Source organism: Polypterus senegalus, chromosome 3 (genome assembly GCF_016835505.1).
Source record: "Polypterus senegalus isolate Bchr_013 chromosome 3, ASM1683550v1, whole genome shotgun sequence".
NCBI classification, from domain to species: Eukaryota; Metazoa; Chordata; class Cladistia; order Polypteriformes; family Polypteridae; genus Polypterus; species Polypterus senegalus.
In genome coordinates, this window is record NC_053156.1 from 94,817,979 (window position 1) to 94,832,757 (window position 14,779).

At 44.0% G+C, this 14,779-nt stretch overlaps 1 pseudogene; it reads right to left on the reverse strand.

Moving 5' to 3' along the window:
* Positions 1-9,971: 9,971 nt before the first annotated feature.
* Positions 9,972-13,588, reverse strand: LOC120526587 (annotated as a pseudogene).
* Positions 13,589-14,779: the final 1,191 nt, after the last annotated feature.

Sequence of the window (14,779 nt, forward strand, 5' to 3'; positions counted from 1 at the left end):
CCTGAACCTATCAACCCCCATGATGCCCTGTATGGAGGACGCACCAACGCTATCAAATTATATCATAAGGTTCAAGGCGCCGAGCAAATGCATTATTACGATTTTACAAGTCTATACCCTTACGTCAACAAAATAAAAACCTACCCGATCGGCCACCCGACCTTTGTTTTTGAGGACTTTGGTGATCTTAAAGATTACTTCGGGCTTATTAAAATCACCGTGCTAGCCCTTCGTAATCTGTATTTTCCGGTCCTCCCTTTAAGAATTTGCGGTAAATTGATGTTCACTCTGTGTCGTATGTGTGCAGAAACTCAAACAACTACCAGCCTTTGCCGTCACAATGATCGGGAAAGGTCTTTAACAGGAACCTGGTGCAGCGTCGAAATACTAAAAGCCTTAGATAAAGGGTATAGAGTTTTAAAAATACACGAGATATGGCACTACGAACAGAGCACATCCGATTTATTTGCCGATTACATCAAAATTCATCTGAAAGGCAAACAGGAAGCCTCCGGGTGGCCCTCATGGGCCCAGGACGGGGCCTCCCGCCGGCGCTATGTTGACGACTATTTCATAAAAGAAGGCGACTTATTGGAGAGTAAAAACATCACCTCCAACCCCGCTAAGAGACAAATTTCCAAGTTATTTCTGAATTCTCTTTGGGGAAAATTCGGTCAGAAACCTAATCAACCGACCACAACATTTGTTAAACACAGCCAAGAGTTCTTCGATTACCTGTTCTCAGACATGTACAGGGTGTCCTATTTTGGTTTCAGCAGCATAAATCGCCAAGTGCAGTGGAGGTATGCGGATGACAGATACGTTGTACCCGGCCCCGTCAATGTGGTGATTGCTGCTTTTACCACGGCCTATGCCCTCCTAGAATTGTACGGTTTGCTGGAACGTTTAGGGTCAAGGATTCTGTATCATGATACAGATTCCGTTATTTTCACAGCCTCGCCCGGGCAGTACACTCCGCCGCTCAGGGACTATTTAGGGGAACTCACCAGCGAACTAGATCCTGACGATTTCATAGAAGAGTTTGTTTCTGGGGGTCCGAAAACGTACGCATACAGAACGTTCAAAGGCAAGGTCTGCATGAAGGTAAAGGCATTACTCTCAATCATGAAACGGCTCAAGCGGTAAAACAAGCGGTGCATAGTTTTGTGGAACGCAATCTCACGAAAGAAATAACGGTTCATGGCGCTCAGATTCATAGGAACAAAAAGAACCTGACGTTACAAACTCGTCCACTCAGAAAAAAATTCAGAGTGGTTTACAACAAAAGGGTTCTGTTGCCCGATTTCACCACTCTCCCCTATGGATACTAAAGAGGGTTTTGACGTTAGACTTCAACATCCGTTCTCGAAAATAGTCTCGGGACCCTCTTGTTCCGGCAAATCGCATTATATGAAAAAGCTCTTGGAGCACGCTGACCATGTGGTTTCTCGCCGCCCTGACAATATAGTCTGGTTTTACAGCTGCTGGCAGCCTCTGTACGACGAGCTACTAGCTCGATTTCCCAAAACCAAATTTTTGGAGGGGCTACCCGCCTCCTTTAATTTACCTAACTACTGCCCCTGACCGCTTAACCTGGTGATCGCCGACATTTAATGGAACAGGCGAGTCATAGCAATGAGATAGAGAGGGCCTTCACAAAATATACTCACCATAGGAATCTGTCCATCATTTACTTGGTCCAAAATTTATTTTTTCAAGGCAAGAAAAGTAGAACGATAAATCTGAATGCCAATTACATTACCCTTTTTAAAAACCCTAGAGATAAACTGCAAATTACCAATTTAGCGCGTCAAATGTACCCTGGGAGGGTTAAATTTTTCTTGGAGGCCTTTGAGGACGCTATAAGACAACCTTACGGTTATCTGTTGGTGGATCTAAAAGCCCCAACGCCTGATGAATTTCGTTTACGTACCGGATTGTTTCCTCCCGACTGGCCCGCGGTGTATGTCGTGAAAAGATAAAGACGGGCAATTTTCCGAGTATTTGAGAAAGAGCCGACATGTCGTGCAGAATAAAAAGAAATCTCCTTCTGCTCAAGACCCTACACAGGGGTTCCTGTCGTCGAAGAAAAGCGTTGCTGAGTGAGGCTCCGGACGATTTTACGCTCTGTCAGAAATAGCTCTCAATACTTTAAAAGGCCGTGTCCCCCTGACGTCCAGACAGTTCAAGTTGTTGAAGAAGCATCGTTGCTCCGTTAAAAAACTTGGTGATAAAAAACTCACCGTTAAAAAGAAAAAAGCCCTTTTAAATCAGAAAGGGGGGTTTCTCGGTGCCCTATTAAGCGCCGCCATTCCTTTCAATACTAGTTTACTAGGGTTGAGAGTATAAATATGGAATACACGCGCAAGATGTACCTGGTCCCTCAACAACAAATGGCTCAATGTTGTCAGAAAGCCCCAAATTCCACCGGCCTTTTAAGCGCTATGGAAAGTGAACTGGATAAACAAATGAAACTCATACTTGAACGTGGTGACTTGAGCGCCGACGCAAAAGTAAAACTTTATACGACCGTCTTGCAAAGATACCTGACCTTTGTGAAAAAAGCAGATAAACAATCCGGTTCTCTGACATTATTGCAGCCTGACGAGAGCCAGGAGGAACCGTCGGGAGCTCTCAAACAGGCTCCTAGTACCCCAGAAGAAAGGGTGTACGACGAGATTTTGAAAAGTGCTCGGATAAATCAAAGAAATATACCGAAATTATTTTACAGAAAATGTCGCATCACCCTAATACAACCTACTGGAATGGCTTGGGAGAGTTTGTGTTTTGCGGAGAACCTTTACCCGGTACGAATATGGTCGATCTAATGCGAAATTTAACCGCCCGTCACAACATACAGTCCTATCGGAGACCCAGGGGGTGGAAAGAATTTATTAAGGCCCTGGCCGGTTTGAACATTCCGACCTCTGCCGTACCAAACATCGACACGAGAGAACTTCTATAGAGTTTCAAAACTTCTCCCCCGGACGGGAGTTCTGCCTTTGCTGCCTCTGCTGCCTCTGCTGCCTCGGTCCCTGCTTCCGCTACACCTGTGGGCAAGAAAACCAAATCTCGCAAAAAGAATGAATGGATTCCTTATTGAAATGTAATTATATTTTTGTTTAATAAAATATTACATTTGATTATACAGACTGTCTATTCTTTATTAAGATAATGACAGGGCATAGAACTTTGCATGCAGGGAAGATCCTGAAAACCTCGGGAAGTGTTCTTAGACAAAGTGTTGATAAATTTTTGAACCATATCATCGTTCTTGGTGACTTCATTAAAATAAGAACGTCCTTTTCCTCTGTGATGCAGGAAAAAAATACAGTGTTGCCCGCAGACGCTGGAAAACCAGCTTTGAAGCTGTCGGGTATGGTGAATAATTTCTTTACAGTTTCTGTTTAAAAAGCGGTATATTTCCTCAGGAAAATAGATAAAGTCTGGCGGGCAGCCGTAAGAGTCAAAAAATTCACCAATTCCGTCTTCTCTGAGATGTATCGACAACCAGTGCTCTCCGGGTTGGTTTTGACGGTGAGTATTGACGATGATCATGGCCGGGAGATTCGTAAGTATTTTTTCCGGCAGTTTTCCGGCAGTTCGTCGCACGCCAACACTCCGTAAAATAGATTTCCTGTGTACGGATTACCGGCCAGGAGTTCCTTGATCTGCAGGGTGTTCATGCTTTTTTAGTAATCATAAAGGATGTTTCTTCTCTGGTTTATTTTAATAATGTTGTCAAAGACGGCGTACACTATTAGATTCACAGTATGGAGTAGGGGCTGTCGAAAACAGATTTCAATTCTCATGTTCCCGGTTTTCACCAAGGAGAAATGGTCTCTGCATTCTTGATCGGGCGTCAAATCAAAGGCAAACAGGGTGTATCTCCGGGAGAAGTCAGAACGACTGATGGCTAGAGGTTGGTCTTTCAAATGCTTTCCGGAGGCCAACACGAGGTTGTAATATTCTCTAGCTGTGATGTCATTCGCAAAATCAGGTTGAAATGGTTTGGCTGGAATCTGCTCTCCGTCCAAATACAAGGCCAGGAACTCCACCTGGCATTATTATCCACCAGGCCTAGGACCACGTACTTGGGTATCTGTCCCAAGAACAGGTTCTCCTGATTGCTCACTCGTATCCCGGCTGGCATACTGAGAACTTTCATATTCACTCTTTCCACGGGGTACTTGGCATTGGCGGTGGTGAGAGCTTGGGCGTGCCCTATTTTCACTGCCGACGAAACTTTAACTTTCTTGACAAAAAGAGCGGCGGATAAAATGTTTACTTTGTAACACTTGGCATCTCCGGACATCAGACAGAATTCATTTTTGCTCCGTACTATTTTTGTTCTGACATCCACCCCATTTAGAATTAATTTTTCTTGAAAAAATAGGTTGGAATGAATAGGCCCGAGGAGTTCTACTGTTTTACCCTGGGCCGTATATATCCATTTCTTTTTTTGAAACCCTCATTCGGTCCATCCAAGGCGGTGTTTTCATGTTCGTTGGCCGTGTCTTTGTAAAAAAGACCCGAAGCAAATTGGAACTTGAGAGTTTCATTGCTGTAATTTAACAGTTCCTCAAAAAGGGCCCTGTAAGGGTAAAGGCTGGAACTCTGGGATATTAAGCGATCTCCCAAGGTGACATCCACTTGTGAAAATAAAGCGGCTATCGGATAATTAACCAAGGCTACCCGGGCCCCTTGGCCCGGATTAGTTGCGTCGGCATTGACGATTTTGCATCGGATGTGTAGAAGCGTGTTATTCAGGTCCAAGTAGTCTTCCCCATTCCCGGTAATCAGAAACTCCAACGGGGCGACTTCCAATAGAGCTGAGAGAGGGGGGACCTCGACGTAGATGCTTTTTTCTACACTAGTCTGAGTATAAGGTACCGTAAACAAGTCCAGTTCGGATTTCACACACTCTTGAGACATTCGATGAACAAAAGACATCTTGAACTAAAAAATGTTTTTCGATTTCTTTTTTCTGCGGGACTTATCCTTGTGGTGGAGAGAAGAAAATGATGTAAAAGCCGAACGGCGCGTCTTTTTGAGGACGGGTCCGGCTCGTGATCCGGGCGGTCTCTTACGCTTAGCTTTCCTCATCACCATCAGACCCGACCCCGATTGATTTTCTTCGCTTCCTTGAGTCATCGCTCCCGACATGGCCCCTGCCACCACGTCTTTGACAATATTTTTAGCGGTTGATTTAATGTGGGGTTTGACAATTTCGAAGCCTCTTTTTAAGAGAGGCAAAGGCCGTCTAAACAATCCGCGAAATATTCTGCCAATCCCAGAACCGTACATCACGGGGGCCCCAGAAAACCTGGGGAGACCGTTGCCCGCTTGGGTTTCATAATAATGCACGTAGGGGCTAGGGTCCAGGTAAGATCTCATCTCTGTAATAGTCATGTATACAACTTTTACAGGGTCTGAAATGTAACTTGATAATGACTTTACCAAACTGAAATGGAACCGGTGTGTTCTGATCCGTCTTTATTTCAACGGTCAAAGTATCAAACTGACTCTTGCTGACCGGAGCGTAGTGCGGCCTGTCGTAAGTGATTGTGGTAATCTTATTCATCTCATCCTCAATATGTACGCATCTCAAGAGAGGGACGTAGCTGTCTCCGACTCTTTGGTGAGACACAATATCGCTATAGACATACAAGGTATAAAACCCCGCTCTGATATCCGCAGGGTATGGAGCTTCATTCACCAGACCTATGCTCACGTCCCCATGAGCTCCTAAAAGCCTTGCCAACTGTCTCTTGACATGCAAAGATTCATCCTTCACGCTGCTTAAGACGTAGAATCTTCGCTCGATAGCGCTGTAGCGGAATCTCATAGTGTTTTCAGGTATTGGAGTGTTTGCTGAACCGCCCTCGACGGCTTGGGGTTCTTTCACCAACGCTTCATTCATCTTGGATGTCACTTTCTCGAGGCTAGCGTAATACCCCGATGGAATAGTATAATATTTAACTATTCGCGGGGACACCACAATTTATCTAGGGTATTCCAGGTGTGCGGATACTGAATTTCGGCCAATGCAACTTCCCAAGGGCCCTGTAGTTCGATGGGGGTGGCTAATTTGATGGTAAATTCGGTGATGGTGTTATTAGGGAAAACATCCCGGGAAGACTTGCTGGGGAGAATGACGTAAAAGCTTTTTCTCTCCATCGTGAAAACCCTGTGAATTAAATACTATTTTTCATTCTCAGTATTTAACATCTTGCGCATAGCTTTCAAGGATCCAACAGTTAAACTTTTCGGGCCATCCGAGCCATTTCACCAAAATATGCTTTTTTCTACGGATATTTTTTTTCGCCAGAATCTTTCCAATCCTGAAGATGTCCGGCCCTCGAATCTTTTGTAACTCTGCGTCGTAAAAGGAGCCTATAATGTCTTCGCCATCATAATCTTTGAGCCTGTAGACAGGCGGCTCCCTCAGGACTAGTTCAGAAATGGTAAATACCTCGTCTGAAAAGGTTTGTTCATATCCTTTAGTAAAAGGATTCCGGGATTTCGACACTCTCACCACATCACCGACTTTGAACTTATATACATATTGGGTTTCTTTGGGGTTTAGTTAGGCCGTATAAGGTTTTAAAGACTTTCCAAGAATTGGAACTATTCATCTCAGCGGGGGGCATTTTTATACCTCGGTGATGACTCAGATTATAAGATTTCACCAAGTCCTGTAACCCTTGCAGATAGGACCGGGTATTCCAGGAGCTGAAATAACGCCACATTTTGGTCTTCAGAGTTCGGTTAAATCTCTCCACCACTGAAGCCTTTAATTCACTAGCGGTGGTAAAATGTTTAATTACGTGTTTCTTGAGCAGGCTTTGAAATTCCTGATTGAGAAACTCTTTACCGCTTTCGGTTTGAAGTTTGACGGAACTCTACCTTGCTCCAAAATTTCTCGAAAAGCCCTCGTTACTTCTTTACCCGTTTTGTTTTTCAGTACCCTGACCCAGGCATATTTAGAAAGAATATCTATACAAGTCAGTAGATATTTGTAACCCTGGTTATAGTCGGCCAGGTTTGTCATATCCACCAGATTGATCTGCCATTGCCCATCTATATTGGAAACGTACACCTTATTCCTTTTTAAAGTGGACTCTGGCCGGTTTATGGATCGTGTAGGCATATTGCCCCGATAACCAATCGGATACCTCTTGGTCCCCAATACGGTGCCCCGCATGCCGGAGAGCTCTTTTCAAGGAATCTTTACCCCCCAAGCCCCCGGCGTTCTCAGAGTTATAATATGTTTTTTCCAAGACCTGCTCCATTGCCGGTGATAAAACAGACACTGACAACGCTTAACCTTATAGAAAACATTTATTTAGGAGTCTGAATTGTTCACACAGTTTCAGGTACAAAATTACAACTCAGTTCTATCATATCATCAAATTCCAGGTCATATTTAGTCCACAGGTTCATATGACCCTCATGATTAAGATTCCGCTTACAAAACTCATTTGCCACATGGCGGGCTACAGTGTAAGAGTATTCATCCATATCATAAAATGACTTTATTACTGTATCATGAATAGAGTTGGTATTATCAAACTCACACACAGTCTTTTCAACCACAGCGTGTATTTTGTGTATCAGCAGTAGAATATTAAAATAACCTAGAATTTTCACCACCAGTCCTTTCAGCCAAGACTTGCGAAAAATTTTCAGAATCCTCTGAAAGCGCCCTTGACGGTAGGTGGTTTCAGGTTCAAAGAGGCAGGTATGTCTTCTCTGGCTGGGATGGGCTCTCTCGCAGCCTTGACATTCTTTTTTCTGATCGTAGTAGACGTTGATATCCAGCAGACTCGTCATCAGCCCTTTAACAATTTGCTGAGCCTTTTTCCAGGTTTCAGGCAGCACACCATCCGGGCAATCCAAGGCCGTCTCAGCCGGATTGATCGACATCGGTTCCTCCGGCTCCTCCGGACCGTGTCTGATCACCCATGGTTGTCCTGGAGCTAGGTAAGAGATGTCCGTCTGAGTACCCTTATCGGAGACGGTGCTATCCGTCTGAGCACCATTGGCGGGGATGGGGTTATCCGCCTGATCATCAGCGAGGCGGCGCAAGACCATCCCGACCTGGAGAATGGAATCCGCAATCCGGCTCGAGGTGTCTTGACCAGAGACTGTAATCGGGTCGTATACTAAAATACTGGAGGTCAGATTTTTGGGGATCTTGAAGACCGTCAGTCTGGACCGAGTTATAGAACTAGTAAGATTCAGGCCATGAAGTCTCAGACCACGAAGCTTCAGGCTTTGGAGCTTCATGTGGTATCCCGGAGGGTGTTACGCCGATCCCCGTCATTTCAAAGTCAGTAGCTACCGACATGCTGGTGAGCTTTAAATGGTCCTTCTTTTGGTCCTCTGATTAACAGGCTGTGTATTTATGATAAAAGGGGAGGGCGTGGCTTAAAATAAAGGATGGTTTTCAGTGGCGTCATCACACGAATTGAGTTATGTTTCAGCCCTCATAGTCCGTTACTCGACCGCCGTTTCAATTTGCAGAATTCAGTCCTTCAATACTAAAGCTGGTGGACAGTTTTCCTTGTTGTCCTCCGATAACAGCCGGGCTTCGCAGAACTTAGACCGAGCTTCAGCTTCGAGAAACTCAGACACCAAACATCTTTTAACCCTTATCAAATGATCCTTCAAATAGATTATGTGGAACGGACGCTTCACCGGGACATTGGGCATAGATTCCATTTTTCTTCACAGAGTCTTTAGAAAATGCTCAGCTTTTTATACAGCCCTTTTCAGAAGGGGTGAATGGCAGGGTCTGGATAGAAACAGGTCTGTAAATGGCCTGGATTTGTCAGGACATGCCCATTCAAGGAGGGGGCTGCTCTTGACAGTTTGTTTAATTAAGCGGTTGGCTGTGGGATGAGTTCAAACAGGGGTCAGACATCCATCAAATTCCCCTTGACAGAAAGTAGAGCCAATCAGGTGCCTGGGGGCAGGTTCAAGAAGGGGCAGACATCCATCAAACTGCCCTTGAGAGAAAGTAGAGCCAATCAGGTGCCAGAGGGCAGGGGCTAGGTCACGTGGGGGGAGATGTGACATCAGCAGGGGGCGGAAATTCCGGTCCAAAATCCAAAGGTGGCGGGGCTTAAGGGTCATAAATCATTGTGACAGAAGGTGCATGCATATAACTACTCACCTGACAATGTACTTTCTTCCCTACATAAATAACATTCGAATATAGCGTGTCTCCATATAAATAACATTTGAGCTATATCGTGTCTTTATGTGAAAACAGCAGTGTCAGAATGGGATCGTGAACGCGACTGAGAGAATGAAACTGAATTAAAAAAATCAAAGCTAACCTTTACAATTCTCATGTATTTACACTGGCTGTTACAGACTGACTGAAATCAAATGCATGTTTTTATTTTAAAATAGTTAAGTACATGCAATATTATTTGAAAATGAACAGCGTCAGATCGGGTTTGAATACGTGCTGGCACTGCTACAGAAGGTGTCAGCTTATTTAGTGCAGCAGTACCAATGCACAGTACATGCAATATTATTTGAAAATGAACAGCATCAGATAAGGCGTATAACCCTATCTGCTGCTGTTCTTTTTCAAATAATTGCTATGTTAGGTCATTTGAGGCTGATATTCAATGACAAACACTGAGGCCAGAAGTTAACTGCACAGTAGGCTTTTACTAAGAAGGTTCTCTGTAACTGCTTGTCCAAGATCTCTCTTAACCCCACTCTGGCGCCCCCTTCTGCCTGGGAATACTACCAATCATTGTTACATTTATTTCAATACATAACATTTCCCTCCCACCTATTTATAAAACCACAAAGACTAAACAGTCAAAATGAGCAAAACTACTATAACAAAGCTGTAGTTCACTGCCACATATCCAGAATGGAGCAGTTCTGCTTGAAGGTAACTATTTACATAAATACATTGTACTGTTTCAACTACTTTATAACATTTAAAGATTTAAACGATCTGGAGGCTTAGATACTCGCAAAGGATAGCGTCTGCCACTGCTCTCTGTAGGTGAAGTTGGAGGTGCATATGTCTGAGGTTCACTAGTTTGAGGAACCATGTCTGGAATGACTGAGCCTACTCCCGTAGGGTTATGCCCTGCATCGACTGTATTATTCTCTAATGTTACTGGTGACATTGTTACCAAGTTGGAAGAAGGTGTCTCTTCTGGCTGTGTGGCCTGTGGAACACTTTCATTTGCTCGGTTGAGTAGTAACTGGTCTGCATGCCGTTTCCAATCTTCAGCATTCCCAACTTTTACACTGTAGGAAACTGGTCCCAACTGGGAGGTTACCACTCCAGGTGTCCACTTTTCTCCCCTTCGTAATCCCGACCAGCACTGGGTCACCCACATTAAATTGTCTGGATTTCGGTTACTGTGCAACAGCTGAACATCTTGAGACTGACTCACTGTAGAAGCCACATTTGGTTTAAGCACATCTAGCCGTGAACGTAATTTGCGACCCATAAAAAGCATAGCTGGAGATTCCTGTGTTGTAGCATGTGGAGTATTGCGATATGAGAGTAAAAACGTGTCTAGTCTTTGCTGTACTAAAGCAGATCCTTTTGATGCCTTCAAAGCTTGTTTGAAAGTTTGCACAAAGCGTTCTACAAGCCCATTGGTAGCTGGATGATAGGGAGCAGATCGTATATGTTTAATATGGTTGGTTTTCATAAAATATGCAAATTCATCAGAAATTAACTGTGGGCCATTGTCACTAACAAGGACTTCAGGTATCCCATAACGACTAAAAAGGGTCCTCATGACATGAACAGTCTTACTAGTTGTGACACTATCCATTAGTTGAACCTCAGGCCACTTTGAGTGGGCATCGACTACTACTAAGTACATATGGCCTTCATAAGGCCCAGCAAAATCAACATGAATTCTCTGCCATGGCCCACTTGGCCATATCCATGGGTGGAGGGGCACAGGGCTTGGAAGATTTTGAACACGCTGACATGACTGGCAGTTGTGTACTTGTTGCTCAATCTGGCTGTCGATACCTGGCCACCAAACATAACTGCGTGCCAAGGACTTCATCCTCACTATACCGGGTGGCTGACATGTAGTTCTGACAAAACACGAGGGCGTAATTTAGGGGGCACAATTACTCTGCTCCCCCACATCAGGCATCCTTGTTGTACGGTAAGCTCTGTTTGTCTGTTGATGAAAGGCTGTAACTCATCATTATCCACCAATTGTTTAGGAAAATGTCCCAGCAACACCATATCCATTAGTTTAGACAATGTAGGGTCCAACATGGTCTCTCTACGAATTTCTGCACTACTCACTGGTAGTAATTCCATTTGTTTTATGTAAAAAATGTCAACTGTGTTCTGGCTCTCCTTATGTTTAATTAGTAAGGGCAAACGAGAAAGCCCATCAGCATTGGCATTGAGAGCAGCCTTCTTATATTCTATGGTGTAACTGTGGGCTGCTAATATTAATGCCCACCTCTGCATTCTGGCAGCTGCCATAGACGGTACCCCTTTCTCTGGGCTAAAGATTCTTGTCAGTGGCCGATGGTCTGTGAAGAGAGTAAACTTCCGTCCATATAGGTATTGATGAAACTTCCTGACCCCAAACACAATCCCAAGGGCTTCTCGCTCAATTTGTGCATAGTTCTGTTCAGCCTTACTCAGTGTTCTGGATGCAAAAGCGATTGGTTTCTCTTCACCATTGGGAAAGACATGGGAAATGACAGCTCCCACACCATATGGAGAAGCATCACAAGCCAGGCGGATGCTTAGTTGTGGATCGTAGTGCGTTAGGACATTTTGAGACACCAACTGCTCCTTAGCTTTCTGGAATGCAGATTTACATGCGGATGACCAATGCCAGCGTTTGTCTTTGCAAAGCAGCTCATTTAATGGGGTCAAAATGGTTGCAAGATTGGGTATGAATCGCCCATAGTAACTGATGAGACCAAGGAAAGATCTCAGTTTAGTTACATTATCGGGGGCTGGAGCCTCTAAAATAGCCCTGACCTTTTCAGGTGACTTGTGCAGTCCTGCTGCATCAATTTTATGACCCAGGTACTCCAAGGTCTCCTTGAAAAATTCACATTTTTCTTTTTGGACACATAAGCCAAATTCTTTCAATCGCCCAATACTCTATCCAAATTCTGCAGGTGCTCTGCATCATTACAGCCTGTAACCAATATATCGTCCAAGTAACAATGCACATTGGAAAGGCCTTGTAACACCTGATCCATCGCCCGTTGGAATATGGAAGGTGCTGAAGCAATCCCAAATGGTAGACGATTATAGCAGAACAACCCCTTTTGGGTATTGATGGTGAGCAGTTTACGTGATTGTTCCTCAACCTTTATCTGTAGGTACGCCTGTGCCAAGTGCAATTTGCTGAAACGCTGTCCCCCAGCTAATGAGGCGAACAAGTCTTCAATGTGTGGAATTGGATAGTGTTCCACACAAATGGCTGGGTTTAAGGTCACTTTAAAATCACCACAAAGCCTCACAGAACCATCTCTTTACAACTGGCACCACAGGAGTGGCCCACTCACTATACTGCATAGGTGACAGCACACCTAATTCTAGCAGGCGGGACAGCTCAGCCTCTACTTTGATCAGCAGCATAGGGTACAACCCGAGCACGACAGAACTTTGGCTTATGTTGTGGTTTCAAAGAAATGACTGCTTCAATGCCCTTCATTGTCCCCAAATCTTTACTGAAAACTGCAGCATGTTTTTGTATTATGCTCTTCAAAGTAACTTGCTGTACTGACTTAATCTCTTGCCAATTCAATTTAATTCTTCTGAGCCACTCTCTACCAAACAGGGGTGTATAATTTCCTCTGATAACATATAATGGAAGGACAGCTAACTGTTTGTTCAAAGTGACTTTCACATTAATAACTCCTTCAGGGGATATTGGTTCCCCAGTGTAAGTCTTCAAAACTACATCAGTTGTCTCAAGAGGCACGTGGCTCAGTAATTTCTTGTATAGTTTTATTGAAATTAATGACACTGCTGCCCCTGTGTCCAACTCCATCTCTACTTCTGTGCCTTCTATTTTAGGTTTCACACTAATGTGTGACTTCTCCCCTTCTTGGATCAGCTTATGTAAGGCTAATTCTGTGTCAGTTTCGTTACCTGACGCTTCACTGGACACCTCCTGCAATATAACGCGATTTACAGGTCTCTTTTTAGGATAATCCGATCGCCGTTGTGACTTCCCTTTATACTGCGCTCCCTCCTCTCTCCTTATAGATTCCTTCTGTTTACATACTCGCGCTGCGTGGCCCTTCTTACCACAGTTATGGCAATCCTGATCTTTGTACCAACAATCACTGTCACTGTGATTAACTCTTCCGCATCGTTTGCATTTCCTTATCTTATCTGAAACCGATAGCTCATTCACTTTTAAAGATCCACAAAGCTGCTGCGATTCGCGTGCCACCATCTCCATGGAAATTGCGATTTCGACTGCTTTTTTATAGGTCAACGCTACTTCAGTTAACAGTCGTTTCTGTATCGCTTCATTATTTAGTCCACAAACAAATCGATCACGCAATGCTTCCTCCAAGTATGCGCCAAATTCACAGTGCTCAGACAGTTTCTTTAAGACAGCAACATATTGTGAAACCGACTCCCCCTCCGCTTGGTTCCTTTTGTGAAAGCGAAACCTTTCTGTTATTACCAAAGGCTTTGGAGAAAAATGCTGCTGTAGCACTGCTTTAATCTGGTCAAACGTTTTGTCCTTTGGTTTCTCCGTGCTAAAAGACTACGCAGCAAGCCATACGTTGTACGTCCAATTACAGTTAATAGCACTGGCACCAGTTTGTCCTCTCCAATATCATTAGCTAATGCAAAGGTTTCGAAACGCTCAATATAAGTGGTCCACTGCTCCACATTTTCATCAAAATCGTCCATGTGCCCCAGCGTCGCAGCCATGTTGCCACAATGGTTTTCTTTATATAAATATACTGAATAAAAACTCCCGCTGCAGTCATAAAGAGACGAACTTACGCACTGGGAATCAACTTTATCCTCGCCGCCAGTTTGCTATGTTAGGTCATTTGAGGCTGATATTCAATGACAAACACTGAGGCCAGAAGTTAACTGCACAGTAGGCTTTTACTAAGAAGGTTCTCTGTAACTGCTTGTCCAAGATCTCTCTTAACCCCACTCTGGCGCCCCCTTCTGCCTGGGAATACTACCAATCATTGTTACATTTATTTCAATACATAACAATAATATTGCATTAGTGCGATGATGTTTTTACATATATTGTCTCTTTCAATCATCTTGCAGTTTGTAATCAGTGACCGCGTGTTTTTTTCCCTGATCTTGCCAGTTCGCACATGTTGCTGTATGGTGCTGTTTCTTTTGTACTCCAGGACATGCAAAGGACAGAATAGTACAGAGCAGTAAGTTCAGCGCTATATGCAATCAGACAGACAGACAGGCAGTGAAGGCACTAGACATATAAATAAACAGGGAAGGCACTGTATAATAGATATATAAAAAACAGCTAAGGGGATAGATATATAGATAGGTAGGAAGGAAAGGCACTATATGATAGGCAGACAGGGAAGCACATATATAATAATAAAATGCCTGTTATTACTATATAGATAGACAGGGAGTTCAGGCAGGCAGGCAGGCAGAGTGGCAAAGGTTAAAAAGAAAAAAAATAACATTCTCCCCATTGGGGAATCAAACTCGGGTTTCTGAGGTATGCCGAGTCAGCAAATGTTACCGGTACGCCACGGAAGCTGTTGTGTT